At 35.3% G+C, this 20,614-nt stretch overlaps 1 pseudogene across 1 annotated transcript in view; it reads left to right on the forward strand.

Moving 5' to 3' along the window:
- Positions 1 to 16,922, forward strand: part of LOC308258709 (glyceraldehyde-3-phosphate dehydrogenase-like) — a 58,587-nt pseudogene extending 41,665 nt beyond the window's left edge. Inside the window, exons 3-4 of the transcript in view lie at positions 15,858 to 16,551; positions 16,743 to 16,922. The product of the transcript in view is annotated as a glyceraldehyde-3-phosphate dehydrogenase-like (transcript). The remainder of the gene's footprint in view (positions 1 to 15,857; positions 16,552 to 16,742) is intronic.
- Positions 16,923 to 20,614: the final 3,692 nt, after the last annotated feature.

A 20,614-nucleotide genomic window follows, 5' to 3' on the forward strand; every position in this document is an offset into this window, starting at 1 on the left:
TTGACAAAACTGTCTCTCAAGGAAAGTATACAAACTTATATTTCAACAAGAGTTGTTACCTGATATAATATTCAAAAAGAGGCTAGTGTACAAAACTACAAACATGAACAAATATAAGTACATGTTTATAGTTTACATAAAAATATTCATATATGCCATAAGTTAATAAAAATGAATAGAAGTAAATACATGAAATGTCAGCAGAGATATCTAAATATAGATAAGTACATTGCATGACTGTAGTTAAAATTTATTTTTTCATATTTCCTAATTTTATATCTTATTACTTTAATAGAAACAATTAAAACCCACTGTAATAATGTTGGATGTTATTTCATTTTTGAGAACTTCTATTACATTTTCAATTTATAGTCAATAAAAATGATCTAAATATGTAAGATCAGAATCTAGAACACTACTGATACTTTACTATTTCTACAGTGCTGAAATGGCTAAATCAGTACCTCAAAAGTGAGTCATTTTATGAGTACCTTCTATTAACCAGAAGTATAGTAAATAAATCTTTGAAAATTTTAAACAAATAATTTATATACTAAAAACATTATGGTTTTATCATGTATTCTGGTCTGTCTTTTAATAATTATTTCATAATTATAATTATCATCATCCCAGTAGTGAGGTCCCTGCCATGCACCAGAAAACGTTACAAAATAGGCACTCTTATAAATTCAGCATAAAGAAGGGCAAAACTGTCAATGGTGGTGCATGCTTGTAATCTTCGCATTTGGGAGGCGGAGACTGATAGTGGTTTAAGGTAGCCTCAGCTATTTAGTGAGGTCCTTGACAACTCATTGAGACCGTGTGTGTGTGTGTGTGTGTGTGTGTGTGTGTGTGTGTGTGTGTGTGTGTGTGTATGTATATATATATATATATATATATATATATATATATATATATATATGTTTTTTTTTTAAATTTTAAAACCAAAAAGACTGACCAGGCATGGTGGTGCATGCTTGTAATCCCAGCATTTCGAAGGCTGAGACAGGATGATCTGGGTTCATGGACAGCCTCAGCTACTTAGTGAGGCCCTCTACAATTTAGTGAGACCCTGTTTCAAAATAAAGAATAAAAAATAAGGCTAAGAGTGTGGCTGAGAGGTAAAATGCCCCTGGCTTTGATCCCCAGTACTGAAAAAATATGAAGAGGGGTAATTAGGAAGTTTTAAAAATGAATACATAAAAAGTGAAATTGCCTTTGCATTTATCACAAGTGACATTGTCATTGTCATCATTAATCTCTTTATTCATTATAAGTACTTTATTATAGTTAATGATCTGTTTCTCATTCAACTCTACTCTGCCTCTATGTCTTTCCTTTTTGAGCAGTAAGCCAACTCTTTCAGAAACTTAATTCCATATAGTAAATGTCTTTATTTTCTGTTACATTTTTCTAATCATCTTTTTATGTAAATAGAAACATAAGGCACATATATTTTTATCTTACTTATTCATTCAGAATAATTATTTTGAAATTCACATAAGATATAGCATGCATCAATATTGACTATATTTCTAAATTATAGTCTGTTATACATATTGCCACAATTTATTTACCAATTCAATGTTTAATATGTATATGAATTATGTAAGGTTTGGTATAATTACCAAAAATGTTCTATTAGCTTTTAGACATTTAATGAACATACTCTCATTTCTTCTGAAATACCTAGTATTAAAATGGCTGTATCATATATAAGTATACATTTTACTTTGACATAGCACTAAAAATATAACTCATAAAGCAAAAATTAAAATGGTACTAAACATAACTTCATCAAAATTTAAATTTTTTCTCTTAAGAAGAGTAAAAGAAGTCACAGATAAAGTGAATTTTTTTCAAATCATCTATATAATACTTGTATCAGAACTATATGAAGAAATCTTAAAACAAAGTTTTAAAATACCCACAATTAAAAAAATGCACAGAAGCTTTGAATAGACACTTCAAAGAACAGATACAGATGGCAAATAAGATGGCATATAAAAATATGCTCAACATTTTTATTAGAGAAATGAACGTTAAAACACCAATGAGAGAAACCACTACACTCCACTTAAATGTTTAAACAAAAAAACTGAGCATACCAAGTATTGGCAATAAAGTTGATGTGGAGCAGCCAGAACTCCCACCATCTGGTAGGGACATAAATTTACCGATCATTTTGAAAAATGGTGTGGCGATTTCTTTTCTATTTTTTTTTTTTTTTGTGTGTGTGTGTGGTCCTGAGGACTGAACCCAGAGACATTCTACCTCCAAGCTATACCCCCAGCCCTATTTTTTATTCTTTATTTTGAAACAGGATCTCACTAAATTGCAGAGGGCCTCACTAAGTAGCTGAAGCTGGCCAAAAACCTATGATCGTCCTGTCTAAGCCTCCCAAATACTGAGATTACAAGTATGAACCACCACTCCCAGCTCAGAGAGGCAATTTCTTATAAAAATTATTTTTATAACATATATTTAACTAGTTTTTTTTCAATTCAAATACACTCGAACATTTTAGGCATTAACTCTTTTAAAGAGGAAATTAGCCGGGCATAGTGGCGCACGCTGGATCACACAGGTTCAAAGCCAGCCTCAGCTACTTAGTGAGGCTCTCAGCAACTTAGTGAGACCCTATTTCTAAATAAAGTATTAAAAAAAAGGACTTCCAGGAACCCCAGTACCACACATACACACAAAAAAAATGTCTGAGAGTATAGTCCAGAGGTAGAAAAGCCCCTGAGTTCCACCCCCAGTACCACAATAAATAAATAAATAAATAATAAAGAGGAAATTAACTGGGCATGGAGGTACAAGCCTGTAATCCCAGTACTTATGAGGCCAAGATAGGTAGATGACAGGTATGAGGTCAGCCTCAGCAATTCAGCAAGGCCCTCAGCATCACAGTTAGAGTCTATTTCAAAATAAAAAATAAAATAAAATAGGGCTAGGGGTATAGCTTAGATGTAGAATGCCCCTGGGTCAATTCTCAGTATAAATAAGTAAATAGATAAATAAATAATAAAACTACATTTCTAAAAACAAAAAGTTTAATTTTTAATTACATTTTTATTTATTGAAATATTTTATTTTTTATTTATTTTTTGGTACTGGGGATTGAAACCAGAGTCATTCTATCTTTGAGCTATATCCACTGACATATTTTATTTCTTATTTGGAAACAAGGTCTTTCTTTGTTGATGAGAGTCTCACTAGTAGCTGTGCTGTCCTCAAACCTGAGATCTTCCTGTCTTGGCCTCCCAAGTACTTGTATTACAGGAATGCACCACCACTCCCAGCTCATTGAAATATTTCTATATATTTTTAATTATTATATTGTAATCATATATCTTAATGAAGCACAAGATGGTAGAGACATACATGCATACACTGCTCATTTAGCCTTTCCACAGTTCCAATTCCATTCCCTCCCCCATTACCTTCTTTTCGTGTTTAGCTTAGTAATTGATATGTGTGTTAATATACATCATGTACATTATATAGTTTCCCTCTTCCTTTCTCCAATCTCAATCAGTTAGTACACCTTCTTTACTCATCTAAGGTTTCTCCTTCTTTGTCTAGAGTTCCTCTGGTGACTCATTTTCTCCCTAGCATCCACATATTAGGGAGAACATCCAATTTTTTTACTTTTTGTGACTGACTAATCTCACTTAGAATAATGTTCTCCAGTTCCATTCATTCCCCTGGGAATGCCATAATTTTATTCTTCTTTATGGCTGAGTAAAATTTCATTGTGTCCATATCCCATAGTTTTATAATCTATTCATCTGTTGATGGACATCTTGGTTGGTTCTATCATTTGGCAATTTTGTAAATTGTGTGGCTATGAATGTAGATACACATGCATTAGTTGGGTAGTTTGGTTTTCATTCTTTTGGGTAGATACCCAGAAGTGGTATTGCTGGATCATATGGTAGGTTTGTTCACATTTTTCTGGGGATACTCCATATTGTTTTCCAAAGTAGTTGCACTAATTTGCAATCCCACCAACAATGTATTGGATTTTCCACTTCTCCACATCCTTTCCAGTATTTGTTGTTGTTTGTGTTTTGAATAATTACCATTCTAGTTGGAGTTAGGTGAAATCTCAGGGTAATTTTAATTTGCATCTCTCTGATTGCTAATGATGTTTAACTTTTTTTGTACATTTATTGGCCGTTTGAATTACTTCTTTTGTGAAGTATCTATTTAGTTCACTTGCCCATTTATTAATTGGGTTTTTTTTATTGTTGAGTTTCTTGAGTTCTCTGTATATTCTAGATATTAGTCCTCCATTGGAGTAATAGGTGGCAAAAATTTTCTCCCATTCTGTCAGTTCTCTGTTGAGGTTCTTGATAGTTCCCTTTACTGCACAGGAGCTTTTCAGTTTAATACAACTTCACATATTGATCCTCCTTAAATTTCTTGTGTCTTTGTGGTCTTACTGAGAAAGGTTTTACCTATGCATATGTTTTGAAATGTTGGACCTCTTCAAGGAGCTGCAAGGTCTCTGGTTTAATTTCCAGGTCTTTAACTCATTCAAGTTGACTCTTGTGCAGGGTGAGAAATGTTTCTGCATATGGTTAACCACTTTTGCCAAAACCATTTGAGGAAGGAGCTATCTTTTTTTCTAGTGTATGTTTTTGTCCCACTGTAAAAAATTAATTGGCTGTAAGTGTGTACAAATTTGTTTCTGAGGCTTCTATTCTGCTCCATTGGTCTATGTATCTGTTTTTGTGCCAGTACCATGCTGTTATTATTATTATGGCTTTGTAGTAATAGTTTGAAGTCAGGTATTCTGATGCCTCCTGATTGGTTCTTGTTGCTGACAACTACTTTAGCTATTTTGGTTTTTTGGTTGTTTCAAATGAATTTAAGGACAGATTTTTCTATGTCTGCAAGGAATGACCCTGGTAATTCAACGGGTATTGCATTGAATCAGTAGATCATTTTTGAAAGAATGGCCATTTTGATGACATTTTTCTGCCTAACCAAGACAATAGAATGTCTTTTCATCTTATAAGGCTTACTTCAATTTCTTTTTGTTGTTATTGTTGTTTTATAATTTTTGTAAAGTTTTTTACTCCCTTGGTTAGGTTTGTTCTAAGTATTTTACTTTCTGAGAGATATTCTGAGTAAAAGTGTTTTCTGGATTTCTTTTTAGTAGATTTGTGATTGGCACACAGAAAACTTCTAATTTTTAAGGCTTTATTTGTATCCAGATACTTTGCTGAATTTGTTAATTAGTTATTTAATCCTTTGTGCTAGATTTCTTTTGTCAGCAAAAAATGACCAGCTTTGTCTCTTCTCATAAGCTTAGGTTTGAAATTTAATTTGTCTGATATCATAGTTGCTACTCCTATTTGTCTTCAAGTTCTGTTGGCATGGATTACCTTTCTCCAGACTTTCACCTTTAGTTTGTGACTATCTTTACTTGTAAGGAATATTTCTTGCAGAGGCATATAAGTGGATTTTTGTTTGTTTTTGTATGCACTGGAGATGGAACCCAGGGGCATTCTACCTTCATGGTACATGCCGAACTCTACTTTTTATTCTTTATTTTTTATTATTCTTTATTTTTGAAACAAGGTCTCACTAATTTCTGGAGGACCTCACTAAGTAGCTAAGATTTCTGGAGGGCCTCACTAAGTAGCTAAGGATTACGTGTGTACAATCACTATTCTGGTTTTTTTTTTTTTTTTTGTGTGTGTGTGTGTGTATGTGTGTGTGGTACTGGGAGTGAAACCCAGGGGCTTTTCTACCTTGGGGCTATACTCCCAGACCTATTTTATACTTTATTTGGAAACAGTGTCTCACTAAGTTGCTGAGAGCCTCACTAAGTAGCTGAGGCTGGCTTTGAACCTGTGCATCCTCCTGTCTCAGCCTCCCAAGTGTGGGGATTACAAGCATGTGCCACCACACCTGGCTTATTATTCTGTTTTTAATTAGCCACAAAAGTAAAATTCTGATCCCAGCATTGACCCAAGTCAGTTCCCTTAAATTTTAAAAAGTCTTTATTTTTTCTTTAAACATTACCTAGGTGGCAGGTTTCATGATAGCTTTTTGATTCATAGATGGAAAAGATGATGCTCTATCCTTGAGCAGAGCAGAACTAGCAGGCAATGTGAGGCTGTCTTGGTTGACAGCAAGCACTTCCGGCATTAGGGAGCTGCATTTCTCCTTAAGTCTAATTTCTGCAACTTATTTTTACATTTACCTATGATTAGAGAGCTTTTTAAAGGCACACAAGGACTGTTCCAGAATAGCATGTAGTCCTTCTACCCAGCTTTCTGTCTCTCTGATTTTACATTTTTCTTTGTCCAGAAAAACACAAAGTCCAGAAAAACACAATTTAAATTTTCCAAACCAATTCAAGACAGGTCTGGTCTTGCTAAGTTCACCAATAACCTTCTAACAGGTCAGGTAGCCTTTACACTTTTGGAAATCTCTGAGGTATTCAATAGCACAGCCCACTCCTTTCTTCTTTACTGCTTAAAACATTGACTTTCATGATGTGACCCTGTTCTTGCCCTCTCCATCATGTTCCAGGCTTTTTCAACAAAAACTTGCTTTTTAGCCATGCATGGTGGTGCACAATTGTAATCCCAGCACTTGAGAGGCTGTGACAGGAGAACTGAGCAGGTTCTAAGCCAACCTCAGCTACTAGTAAGACTCTCCGCAACTTTGTGAGATCCTAATTCCAAATATATCTAAAATAGGTCTGGTAGGACTTCCGGGAAGATGGTGACTGAGAAAAGCAGGGCTTAAGAGCCCCGCTAACAACCAATCTCCATTACCACAAAATCAATGCCTTTCATAGCCAGAAAACACCATCACCAGAGAAACAAAAAAATCACCAGGCTCCAGAGAGAAAGTGGACTGATATCAGAGCTCAGAGCCACAGAGGAGATACACCAGCCTCACGCCCGAGGACGCGGCAGCAGTGCCATACTGCTGGTGGCAGCGGCAATTTCACCGAACGGCTACAGCAAGCCAAGGGGAGCAGCTGCGGAACAGCCAGGCGACATTTCTCGCCGCAGGTAAAATCTAAAGCTCCCAGTGGCTGAGCTCAGCACACGCTGCAGGGATTCAGAGTCGAAATCAAAACCAAGAAGAAATACGCCAGCCTCACGGCCGAGGGCGTAGCAGCGGCTCCATATTGCCACCGGCGAAAGCAGCAGAGAATTCACCGAATCCAGTACAGCTACATCTGCATACTCAAGAACAGTGAGTCAAATTGCGGGCCACAGAGGAGAAATCCCAGTACTGTACTCCCTGGAACTTGACTCAGTGGGGGAGGGGCAGTGGCAGAGATATCACACCATAGGAGAACGTGCAACCTGGCACCCCCCACAGTCTAAAGCAGCCTCTATCGACTCTCTGGATCGGAGACTCTGTGATAAAACCCAGTAAAGGAGTAGTGGGGTCTGAGATACTACTGACTTGAGATCCAGAACACCTTAAGTGAAGTCATAGTGACCCAAGGGAAGAACCCAGAGAAGGCACAAACTTCCGAAATCATGGGAAAGAGGAATAATACTGGAGCAATGAATGCCCACAACCCCACAACATCAGAACCCAATAAAACAGAAAATCAGAGATTTCTAGAAGATCAAATCAGGAAAATAACTGTAGAAATAATAGAGGTGCTTCGAAAAGAACTCAGAGAGAGCCAAAAAGAGATAAAGGATGCAATTAATGAAGTAAAGGCCTCAATCCAAAGCACAAAAAAACGATTAGAACACATGGAGAACAGAATCTTGCTCTTAGAAGATGATCATTACAAAAATGAATGCATAGTTTCTAATCTAGGAAAAAATATCCAACAACAGGAATCTGATATTGAAGAAATATGGGCCCATTTTAAGAGAGCTAACCTAAGAATAATTGGAATAGAGAAGGGAAAAGAAAATGAAACCAAAGGGATCAACAATCTCTTCAAGGAAGTAATAACAGAAAATTTTCCAAACATAGAGCAAGAGGTTGATACATAGGTCCAGGAAACTTATAGAACTCCCTTTAGACATGATCGGAGAAGAGGATCCCCATGCCACATAATTGTCAAAATGACCAATGTGGAAGCCAAGCAGAGAATCTTAAAGGCAACAAAAACAAAGGGCCAAGTGACATTCAGAGGCAAACCAATTAAAATCACCCCAGACTTCCCAAACCAAGTCATGAGAGCCAGAAGGGCTTGGAGTAACATATTCCAAACTCTGAAAGAAAACAACTTCCAGCCAAAAATTTCCTACCCAGCAAAACTTTCTATCAAATTAGATGGAGAAATAAGAAGCTTCCATGACAAACAGAAACTGAAGGAATTTATGTCTTCAAAACCAGCGCTAGAGAAAATACTCAAAGAGATTAACTACAAAGAAGAAATAGGTAACACACATCAGAACCAGAGAAACAAGAGTTTCCATCCAACAGACAATTAAGATTGGTTATCTGTGGAGATTCATTACTTATGTTAGTCTTTTACCTATCTCTAAATGGTATTGTTTGCCTTTATTGTTGTTAATTTTTAGGATTTCTAGTTGGAATATTAATATACCTTCAGATATAGCATTTGGAAATATTTTATCCCATTCTATTAGTAACTGTTAACTCTGTTTATATTGTCTTTGGATATACAATATTTTTTTTTTTATTTTTTAGGGAGTTTGTATACTCTTCTGTTGCCTGTGCCATTGAAATCATATCCAAGAAATCACTGCCAATTTCAATGTTGTGAGGTTTTATGACCCAGATTTTCTCCTAAAAGTTTATAGTCTTAAGATTTATATTTAGGTCTTTTATCTATTTTGAGTTAATATTTGTATATGGGATTAGGTAAGGGTCCAACTTTATTCTTTTCCATGTAATTATTATGTTTCAATAATTTTTAGTTAAAAGATTATTATTTCCATCACCAAATGTTCGTGGAAACCTTGTCAAAAATAACTTGACAATATAGGGAAGAATTTAGCTCTAGGCTTTTATTTAACTCCAATTGTTTATATATCTGCCTTTAGAACAGTACTACACTGTTTAAATTATTGTAGCTTTATATGGTTTGAAATCAGAAAATATATATCTTCTAGCTTTGTTCTTTTTCAAGATCATTTTGGGTATCTAGAGTCCATATTCCATATTAGGATAGATTTTTTTTTCTGAAAAATAAATTTATAAATATATGATAGTTTCACCTAAAAAAATAGAAAAAAATATTTTCTGGTAAGAAAGAAAGTAAAAAGAAATATTGAAATGTTATCTTTAAGTCATCAAAAGCTTGGTATCAGACAAATGAAACTGTTATGTGAGATTATCATTTTTAATTTTGGATAAATTGCTATAATACTAGATGTCAACCACTAAGCCAAGCATGGGAGGGAGGGATGGGGAGAGAATGGGGTGGGGATCGGGTGAGGGCTGACTGGGCGATGTGTGCATGTATGTCTACAAAAGTTTGTATCCCACTATGATGTATGAATACAGTGCACCAATAAAAAAAAATTAAAAAAAAAATCTTAAGTCCCCCAGTCGAACTGGGATTCAAAACTCATCATTTTAATTCTTCTAACTGCCGTTTTAACTAGAATTTCTCAAAGTTAATAGGTATTATATTGAATAAAGGTTTTCCTTGTGAAAAAAAAAGAAAAAAAAAGAAAAGAAAATAGGTCAGGTAGGGTAGCCCACAGGTAGAAAGCTCCCTAATGCCACAGAAAAAAAAATAAACTTGCTTCCTGTGCTCTCTGACATGCCAGGTTTTCTCAGATTTACATTATTGAATTTTTCTCTTCCTCATACACTGTTCCTGAACAATTTGATCCATATTCATGTTTGTAAGTACAGTTTTTAAGTTTGTGATTTCTGAATCTAAATCTTATAGCTACTATTTATGGGCTGCCTACTATGTGCCCATTATGCTAGGGACTTTGCATAAATTATCTCATTTAATCTTCAACATCCTAGCTTATTTTACAATCCATATGTCCAGGAAATAAGCTTATGCCAATACATCTCAGTACACAGGAAAACCTTTTCACTTAAACTAAGGTTTTAGGAAAATCTTAAACTTCACAATTCAAAAGCCACTTTGACAATTATTAAAGACAGAATTTAGGCAAACTGAAATCACTTAGGAGGACTAAGTAACTAACCCTTAATATCTAATGCATGCAAATTCTTTTTCCTTAAAAATAACTTAAGTACCCAAATTTCTCTTTAATTCTTTTTAATCTAATGGAGGAAATGTAAAACTAGAAGTACACAGAGCCATTATACCCAAAGGATTATGGCAACCTCCAAAATAAGTATAATATATTTGGCTTTTTATAACTTATTTTTCTCCCCCAAATTCATTGTTTATGGATCACTTTGTGCAACTACTATTGCTTAGAATATGTTCTGGAAGACAGTGTTTTCAAAATCTTGAAAATATGTCAGCTGACATCTGTTTCCAAGGAGACTGCTATCCCTCCTGAAATCACTTAACCACATTTGTTCAATATGACTTTTCTCTTCCTTCTCATTGCTACTAGAAGTTTAGTTTCTCAACATCTTGCACCTGAGCAATTGCTGTAATTTCTCTTAACTACTCGTAGTTTTACCCTATCTTCCTTCTTCCACATTTTGCCAATAATACTTTTCTAAAATGCACATTTGATCACTGAGAACCAACTGAATTAGCTCCCTGTTCCATATCCATCTGCCACTGGTCTGGTATTTTTATCTTTGGATTAATAACTTCTCTTTCTTTGATGGATATTTTAGAAATTCCCATACAATATTATTCATTATCTTAATTTTTATATTTTTAAATTTAATTCATTTGTGCATTTTTACAAACCAATGGAATGAACAATAACAATTAGTTATATTAAAATTTACACATTTATAAATAGATGATTTGTCATCTAGAGTTGATAACCAGCAAAGAATATCAGGATTGAAATATAACATTCCAATCTTATGACCTAAAATCAACTTGTCTGCTATCTGAAAGATATCTCTCTCTCTCTCTCTCTCTCTCTCTCTCTCTCTCATTAATAAACTCATAGGGACAAAAACAAATTTATATTTTGTTTGCATAAATTATAAGCATAAAACATTGCCAGTGTTATGGTTTGGATCTGAACAATCTCCCCAAATTTTCTGCATTAACCAATGCAGCTAGGTTTGGTGGTTGGGCATGGCTATAGTAGGGACACTGGGGGCATGGCTTTGAGATCTGTATCTGTATCTGTCCCTGGACACTTCTGTTCCCTCTCTGCTTTCTGGCTGCCATGAGGTGAGTTCTGTTTTTCTTCCACCAGCATGCCCTGAAGCACTGCTGCCTTGGTTCCTGTCTTAGAGTTTACTGACCATGGACTGAAATCTGTGAAACCTCTGAAACTATGAACCCCCCAAAAAACTTTTCTTCCTCAAAGTTTTATTTTCAGGTATTCTGCTCACAGCATAGCCAGTTAACTCATTTTATGTGTATTATATGTAAAATATAAACATTTTATTCAGAAAGTTACTTGATGAGGACATGAAAGGATATTCTGCATAGAAAGGCACATATGCTAAAAATATTTAAGATTATTTATAAAAATTAAAGAAGATAGAAATAATCCTACACTCAGTAAGAAAAAAACATTATACCAATCCCTGAAAATAATATATTAAGAAAATAAAGAAATTAACATAATATTAGCAAAATAAATCTATCAATGTATTATCTATCATGATCATGTGGGATTTCTCCCAGGAATGAAAATCTAGCTAATATTTGAAAACTAATCCGAAAGTAAATTAATCAATAAAACTCACTCTACTTAATAGAAAATCTAAAATATCACATGATCATATTATAAATAGAAAAATCTTTTAACAAAATTAAATGATTTTTTAAAATCTAGGAAAACTACAGATAGAAGAGAATTGCCTCAGTCTGCTAAAGGATATCTACAAAAATCTTACTGCTGATATTACACTTAATAACTGAGTAGAAGCACTTTATCCTAGAAACAGGAATATGGCAAAGATTTCCACTTTTACTTTGCTTTTCTTCCGAGTACAAAGTTTGTACATATGAGGGGAGAACTCTACCACTAAGCACTAAGCTATACTCTCAGCCCTCGATTGCCTGGGCTGGCCTAACACTTGTGATTCTTCTTGCCATGAGTACTGGACCAGTTTCAGCCTCCCGAATGGTGGGATTGCAAGCATGCACCACCACGCCTGGCTTACCAATTCAAAGATTTAATGTTATACCAAATTTTCAGAAATCTTTCTTGTATACACTGAATGTGAATGATAAGATATATTTAAATATACAAAAATAGCCAAAACAAACTCATAAAATAAATGACTTAAGTGATTGTAAGGCTAGTTACAAAACCAAAATAATAGACAGTGCTATTACAGTAAACAAAACAAATTAGATAGAATAGTCTAGAAATAAATCCACATGGTTTTTCCAGTGTGTATTATTAAACAATAAAAGTGATATACATGCAACCACAGGAATAAATATAAATTATTTTGATCAAGAGATGCAAGACACAAAAGAGCAGACAATGTATGATTCCATTTATATGAAAGTTATGAACTTGCAAAACTAATACATGGTAAGGACTAGATTAGATATACAGAAAAGAGTGTGGATTACACACAGTATACCCAAACTCACTGAACACTAATGATTTTCAGATTTTACTAAAGATAATTATGCCTCTATTTATTAGAGCTACATTGAGAATTAATTTCCTGCCTATCATTTTTGCAAAAACCCACATTTGACAACACATTCTGCTGATGTGGCCACAGAAAAAAGACATATTTACATGTTTTGATGAGAATGTAAAATGATACAACTCCTAGGGAATATGGCAAATTTGAACCATCTGGTAAAATGACAATATATTTGCTCTTTGATTCAGCAATTTCTCTTCTGGGATTCTATACCAAAGATACACAAGCAAAGATATGAACATATTTGTATTCAAGGCTACTTTACTGCAGCATTCTAACAGCAAAGGAATAAAAAAAATCTCTAAAGTATCTATAAACAGGAGATTGGTTGAATAACTCAGAGTATAGCCAAGTAATAGCACTCCTCTTAGTTGTATAAAGTGTGTGTCCATGAGTTAATAAAAAAATAATAGTACACACACACATGGATATGAGGTAGAAAAGTAGGTCAGGAAAAATGATATATAAATGCTATGATTTATCTATTAAGAGGAAAGAATAGATAGAAGAAAAGTAAATACAAACAGAATAGGTAGTTTATAAAAATAGCAAAGGAAGCACTAATTTTTAAATGATTAATAGAAGAAGGGAGAGAATAGAGTAGAAGTAATGAGCACAACTAGATAACATTTCTTTTTTAAAATTATAATTTTGGTTTTTTATTGGTGCATTATAATTTCACATGATAATGTAATTCATAGTGGTAGTGACATAAATGTACACAGAACTTTATGAGCATTTCTCCAATTTCCTCTTCTATATTCCCATACCCCATACAGCATATTGAGATTGCCACTGGTATTCTCACATATGTACAAAATGTCCATGGAAGCAATTCCTTTACTGATTCTTCCTCTCACTCCCCTCTTCCTCTAAGTCCCCTCCCTGACGCCACTGAAGTTCCTCCTTTATTATCTGAAGTCTCTCTGATATCCCAATTACTTCCTAGCTTTTGTGTATAAGAGAAAACATAAGACCCTTCACTTACTGTGACTGGCTAATCTCATTTAGCATAATGTTCTCCAAGTCCATCCATTTTCCTGAAAATAACATTATTTTGCTCTTCTTGATTGCTTAGTAGAATTCCATTGTGTGTATATTCCATAATTCTGTAATCAATTCATCTGTTGATGAATACCTAAGTAGGTTCTAAATTTTGGCTATTGAGAATTACACGGCTATCAACATGGATATGCATATTTACTATAATAATCTGATTTCAGGCTCTTTGGAAATATACCTAGGATTGTATGGTCAGTTCATTCCCAAAGTTCTAGGTAATCTCCACACTCATCTCCATAGTGGATGCACTAATTTGAAATCCCACCAATAGTGTAGAAGAGATCCTATCTAAAATCTAGAATTTACACAGTACTTAAAAAAAAAACAAGCCATCCAAGATGTAGGCAGCTGAACTAGACACTTCACAAAAGAAAAAGATATAATGGTTAATAAATAGATTTAAAATGTTCAACATCATTAACAATCAGAGAGATACAAATCAAAACTACACTGAGATTCCATTTGACCCAAATCAGAATGACAATCACTAAGAAAAAATAAATTCTGGCAAGGATGTGGGAAAATAATTACTTTATTTAACAGTGCAAATGGTAGTTTTCATTGGAATTATTTACTTACAAGTAGTTTTTAATGACATTCAGTAATTCTTACAAAGTCTCTAGATGTAAACTTGATATAACATATGCTGAAGCTTGAAATTTTTTGTTATTTATTTATTAAATTAAATCATAACCCTTGGAGGCAGAGAATTTGGTGAAAGTTAGTTATAAAAAATTTCTTCTATTCACCTATTTCAAGATACTATCAAAATAGCAAGTCAGTTTAGCCTGATTTGTCAGTGACTGATTGGGACTCAGCTCCAACATTTTTCTCACACTAGCTGAATTATCTCTCCCCATAGTTGACGCATTTGTAGTTTATTTCATGCCCACACTCCAAGAGTATATAAATTTGTATAATTAAAGCATATATACAATAGAATCATAAAATTAAAGAACAAATCACTGAAAATCAAAGGGAAACTTTTCCATCCTCTATTTAAAGATATTATTGCTTCTAATACTGCTATTATTATGAAATAATAATTTAATGTATTGCAGAATAAAACTTAGTAATTGCATTGATATTGAGAACTGGTATTTTTGACAAGAAAGAAAAGAGATATAGATGGTAATATTGATGAGTTCATGTCATAATCCTATAATATATTTGAATCAAGCATATTAATAAGAATAATAATGTTTTTTCTCAAAAATAAAATTGACATTTTCTTGTTTTTTCTACTGAAAAGACCCAGAAACAATAATCAACCAAGTATCAGTAAATATCCCTATTAACTCTAGTTCAGAGTCTAAATAGTATGTCCCACAAAAGAGCCATTACTCCTTGAAAAATGGTGGAATGCAAAAGATCATCCTAGAACATCTTGTTATAATAAAACACAAAGAAGTGCTCATGAGTCTCCTAAAAAGAACTCAGCCAATTTAAAGAGGCTACAATATTGCCTCTTTTTTTAGTTAATAAAAATTAAAATTAATATTTCTTTGTCACTATCAGAGAATGATAGAGAATTTAAAATAAATTATCAGAAAATAAATTCTGATAATTTTTAAATGAAATGGAAACAAATTACAAGTTTAGCCTTCTTTTTCTATACAAATTAATCCTAAAGTTTACCAGCTAAGTCATGAAGAAATATTTCTCTTTATACAAGTATTCTAGATAAAAATTAAAGAATGATAGAATTAGAAAATCATCTTTATGAAACCCTAAGTAACCAAAGGATGTGAGCAAATGTCATCATTCTCTGCAACACTAAAAAGTCATAATAATAAAATTAAATTTAAAGATCACCAGATATTATGTACCTCCTAATAGAATCACAAATTACTAGTGAAGTATCATTTTAACCAAAAAAAATTAGATTGAATCATTGCCACAGAATTTAAAAAAAGACAGGAAGCAGAGGAGACAGAGGAACATATTGGATATAAATAGAGATGCAAAAACATAAAATACAGGCTCACTGATCTCCCCAATTGTAGACAGCTGCATCTTCTGCAGTGCCAGCTAAGTTCCTAAGATACCACGGTAAAGGTCAAAGTGAGTGATTTTGCCATATCGGTTCACATTCAACTCTGGAAAAGTAGATATTGTGACCATCAATGACCCTTTTGTTGACCTCAACTACATGATCTACATATTCCAGTATGACTCCACTCAGGGCAAGTTCAATGGAACAATCAAGGCAAATAATAGGATGCTTATCACCAATGGAAAGTTCATCTCTATCTTCTAGGAGTGAGATCCCACCAACATCAAGTGGGGCAATGCTGGGACTGAATATGTTGTGGAGTCCGCTGAAGTCTTCACTACTCATTTAAAGGGCAGTGCAAAAGGGTCGTCATTTCTGTCCCTTCTGCTGACATTCCCAAGTTTATGATGGGTGTGAGCCATGAGAAGTATGACAGCTCCCTCAAGACTCTTAGCAATGTCTCCTGCACCAATTGCTTAGCCTGCCTGCCCAAGGTTAGCCGTGACATTATGTAGGGACTCATGACCACTTTCTATGCCATCATTGCTATTCAGGGGACCATAGATGGCCCCTCTGGAAAATTGTGGCATGATGGCTGTGGGCAGCTCAGAACATTATTTCTGTATCCACAGGTACCAAGGCTATGAGTAATGTCATCTCTGGACTGAATGGAAGCTCACAGGCATGGCTTTTTGTTTGCACATCCCCAATAAGTGGGTTGTAGAGCTGACCTGCTGCCTGGAGAAAGCTTCCAAATATGATAACATAGCTGGACATGATGGTGCATGCATATAATCCCAGTACTTGAGATGTCAAGACAGAAAGATAGCCGGTTTGAAGCCAGCATCCAGTGAGACCCTGTTTGAAACAAACAAACTAAGGTATAGATTAGAAATAGATTGATTCTGATCTTGTTCTCCAGTCCCCCCCCCCACATACATACATAAAATGATGGTAGCATGAAGATGGTGAAACAGGCATCTGAGGGCCCCCTCAAGGGCATCCTGGGCTACACAGGACTAAGTTATCTCCTGGGACATTAACAGTGACATCCACTCTTCTATCCTCAATACTAGAGCTGGTTGATATTGCCCTCAATGACCAGTTTATCAAGCTCATTTCTTGGTATGAAAATTAAACTAGCTACAGCAACAGGGTGGTAGACCTTATGGTCCCTATAGTCACCAAGGAACAAGAGCCCCTGGACTATCAGTTGCAGAAAGAACACAAGAAAAAGAGACCTGCAGCTCTTCAGGGGCCCCTGCCTCAACTCAGTTCCCCTAAATACTGAGAATCTCTCCTGCTTCATTTCCATCACAGACCTCCTGAAGAAGGGTAGGGTCTTGGAGGCCTTAGTGTCTGTCATGTTCCAACAATAAAATACACCCCATCCAGAAAAAAAAATCAAAAGCTATAAACTGTGGCAACTCTACAAGTCAAATGACCAAGGATTTTTTCCAGATATAAATTATATTCAGAAAAAAAAGATAAAGTAATGGTCTATTCCTCTTAAATTAACCAATTGGGATATATGAACCTTACTTGGATCCTGGTTTGAACAATAAATTTGAAATATATGCTTCTGAGAATAATAAGAAAAACAATAGTTTACATTTGATGATACTAAATAATTATGAGATTAAAATTATGTTAAAACAGCTTTAGGCTTCCAGGAAGATGGTGACTGAGGGAAGCAGTACATACCAGTCCTGCTGACACTTGATCTCTGTTGCCTCAAAAGCAGAATTCTACAAAGCCAGGAAATACTATCAGCAGAGGAAAAAAATTATACATACAAGGGACAGGTTTAAAAAAGTACAGAAGACCAGTCATAGAGCAGAAAAGAAACTCGCCTACCTTGCAGCAGGGGGGCACTGCATTGGCACCATCTTGCCTTACATGATCTGACTCCAGAGATGAAAAGGAAAACAATAAAGGACCTGAAATGAGCAGTTGCAGTCCATCAGGGTTGTAAGTCATCAGTTCTTCCTGCGCAAACACCGACTACAACTTCCAGCAGTAGCAGCTAAGCTCACCACACCCTCCCGATATCCAGAGTAGAGCTTAACACCAGAAAAGAAACCTGCTTGCCTCAAGGTTGAGAGTGCCATAGTGGTGTCATCTTGTCTCACTGCACCTGAATCCAGGGATGATCAGAAAAACATCCAAGGACCTGAAGTAAGCAGCTACAGATCATCGTAATTGTAAGTCATCATTCCTCCTGTGCAAACACCAGCTACAACTTGCAGCACTGGCAGCTAAGCCAACCATGCCCTCCAGAGATCCAGACTGGCATGTACCAAAACCATAAGTGAAGCCTCGATTCCACAGGAGAATGCCCAGTGCAGCACCCTTAGGGACTCATGCAGCCAGGATAAGCACAACTGGGTCTAAGACTTTACAGTTCAACCCAGTGAAGGAGAGGATGGAGTCTACAACTTGCAGCAGTGGTGGCTGAGTTTACTATGCCTTCCATATATCCAGAGCTGCACTCAATAACACCATAAGTGAAGTCACAGTTCCTGCAAAAGAATGATCAGCAGGACATCCCCAGGGACTCATGCAGACAAGATAAATTCCCTGAGTTTGAGACTTTGTGTTTCAACCCAGAGAAGGTGGCAATAGAGTCTTCTGTTGGTCATAGCAGAGGCTTAGACAGACTCAGGCTCTGATCAGTGGAAAGTGTAGGAGGAGATCTATACTTTACACTAGACCCAACTAGTAGGTTCTCCAGAATCGCCACAGTCTACCCAATCATGGTGAATAGGGAGAATTCAGACCAGACCAACCCTAGCTCTGAAGAACAGAGACTCTTCTATTGAGTTTTGTCTCAGAGGCATATGCCACCTGCAGAGGCAAGGAGAGACTGAGATTTCACATCTGCAGAAAGCATGGAGGATGACCTTGCTGAACAATAGATCCAGCCCTATCAATACCGACCATCTGCATAGAATGAGAAAGAATCAGAGAAACAGACTTACAGCAGGAAAGGTACCAGTGACACTTTGCATCAGCATAGAGAGAGACTGCAGAGGCCATGTCTGCTGAATAGTAATTTATTTGTACAGTTGCATTAATTGGTCATTGGGGTTGTTTTGGGTTGTGTGTGTGTGTGTGTGTGTGTGAATGTGTATGCTTGTTTTTTTTTATTCTCTTCCCAAACCCTCTCCCAAGCTTCTTCACTTGTACATGCCTTCTCTCTTCTATCCTTTTTCTATCTTTTTTCTCTCTCTTCTTCTTTCTTGTCTCATATTAAGTCCACTTAATATCACTATACCAGACACTCTGCATTTGTTACTAGAATACTACTAAATTTTTACTATCTCTAATCTCTAGTATATACTACCTTACCAAACTCACTCTCATTCTATTCAATCCTATCTGAGGATTTACACTATTCTTCATTTAAGATTTCACTGACCTCCTCACTCAACCTTTACTATTAAATACAATAGAACTTGCCCTTGAATATGCCAGCTGACACCAAAAAGCTCAAAGAAATCTGTTAAAAGCAACATACACAAACTTCTGAAATCACAAGAAGGAGGAATAACAAGAAAGCAGTGAGTCCCTACAACACCACAATAACAGAACCTGACACACAGAATTGCAGAGATCTCTAGAAGGTCAAATCAGGAATGTAATTCTAGAAAAAATACAGGACATCCAAAAAGAATTTAGAGAGAGTCTGAAAGAAATAAAGGATGTAATCATTGGAGTGAAGGCATCAATTCAAACTATAAACAATCAGTTAGACCACATGGAGAATAGAATCTTGCTTCTAGAAGATGATCATTCCAAAAATGAATGCATAGTATATAACTTAGAAAAAACAATTAGCATGAATTGGACATTGAAGAAATATGGACCCATTTTAAAAGAGCTAACCTAAGAATACTTGGCATAGAGGAGGGGGAAAAAAAAGGTGAAACCAAAGGGATCAACAATCTTTTCAAAGTAGTAATAGCAGAAAATTTTCCAAACATAGAGTAAAAGGTTGATACACAGGTACAGAAAACTTACAGAACCCTTTTTAGACAAGATCAGAGAAAAGGTTCCTCACACCACATAATAGTCAAACTGACCCACATAGAAGGCAAGTAGAGAATATTAAAGTCAACAAAAACAAAAGATCAAGTGACATTCAGAGTCAAACAAATTAGAATCACTCCAGTCTTTCCAAACCAAGTCATGAAAGCCAGAAGGACCTGGAGTAGCATATTCCAAACTCTGAAAGAAAACAACTTGCAGCCAAAAATTTCTTACCCAGCACAACTATCACTCAAATTATACAGGGAAATAAAAGTCTTCCACGACAAACAGAAGCTGAAGGAATTTGTCTTCCAAACCAGAACTAGAGAAAATACTTAAAGAGATTAACTGCGAAGAAGTAAATAATACATGCCAGAATCAGAGAAATAAGAATTTCCATCCACCAAATAACTAAGCAAAGAACAACAAACTCTATTTCAAACAGAAGTTAAATCTCAACAGGTTAAGAACTGGAAATCATCTCTCAATAATCACACTGAATATAAATGACCTCAACTCCCCAATAAAAATACATAAAGTGGCAAAATGAATTAAAAACCAGAATACATCTGTCTGCTGCCTGCAAGAAACACACCTTACAAGTAAAGATAGCAACAAACTCAAGTAAAGGGCTGGAGCAAGGTAATTCATGCTAACAGAACTTGAGGACAAGCAAGTTAGACTTCAAGCCCAAGCTTATTAGAAGAGACAAAGCATGTCACTTTTAATTGGTAAAAGGAACAACCCAGCAAGAATAATAATAGTCAACATTTATACCCCAACACACACACACACACA

The sequence above is a fragment of the Muscardinus avellanarius genome (genome assembly GCF_963383645.1).
Source record: "Muscardinus avellanarius genome assembly, chromosome: 2".
Taxonomy (NCBI): domain Eukaryota; kingdom Metazoa; phylum Chordata; class Mammalia; order Rodentia; family Gliridae; genus Muscardinus; species Muscardinus avellanarius.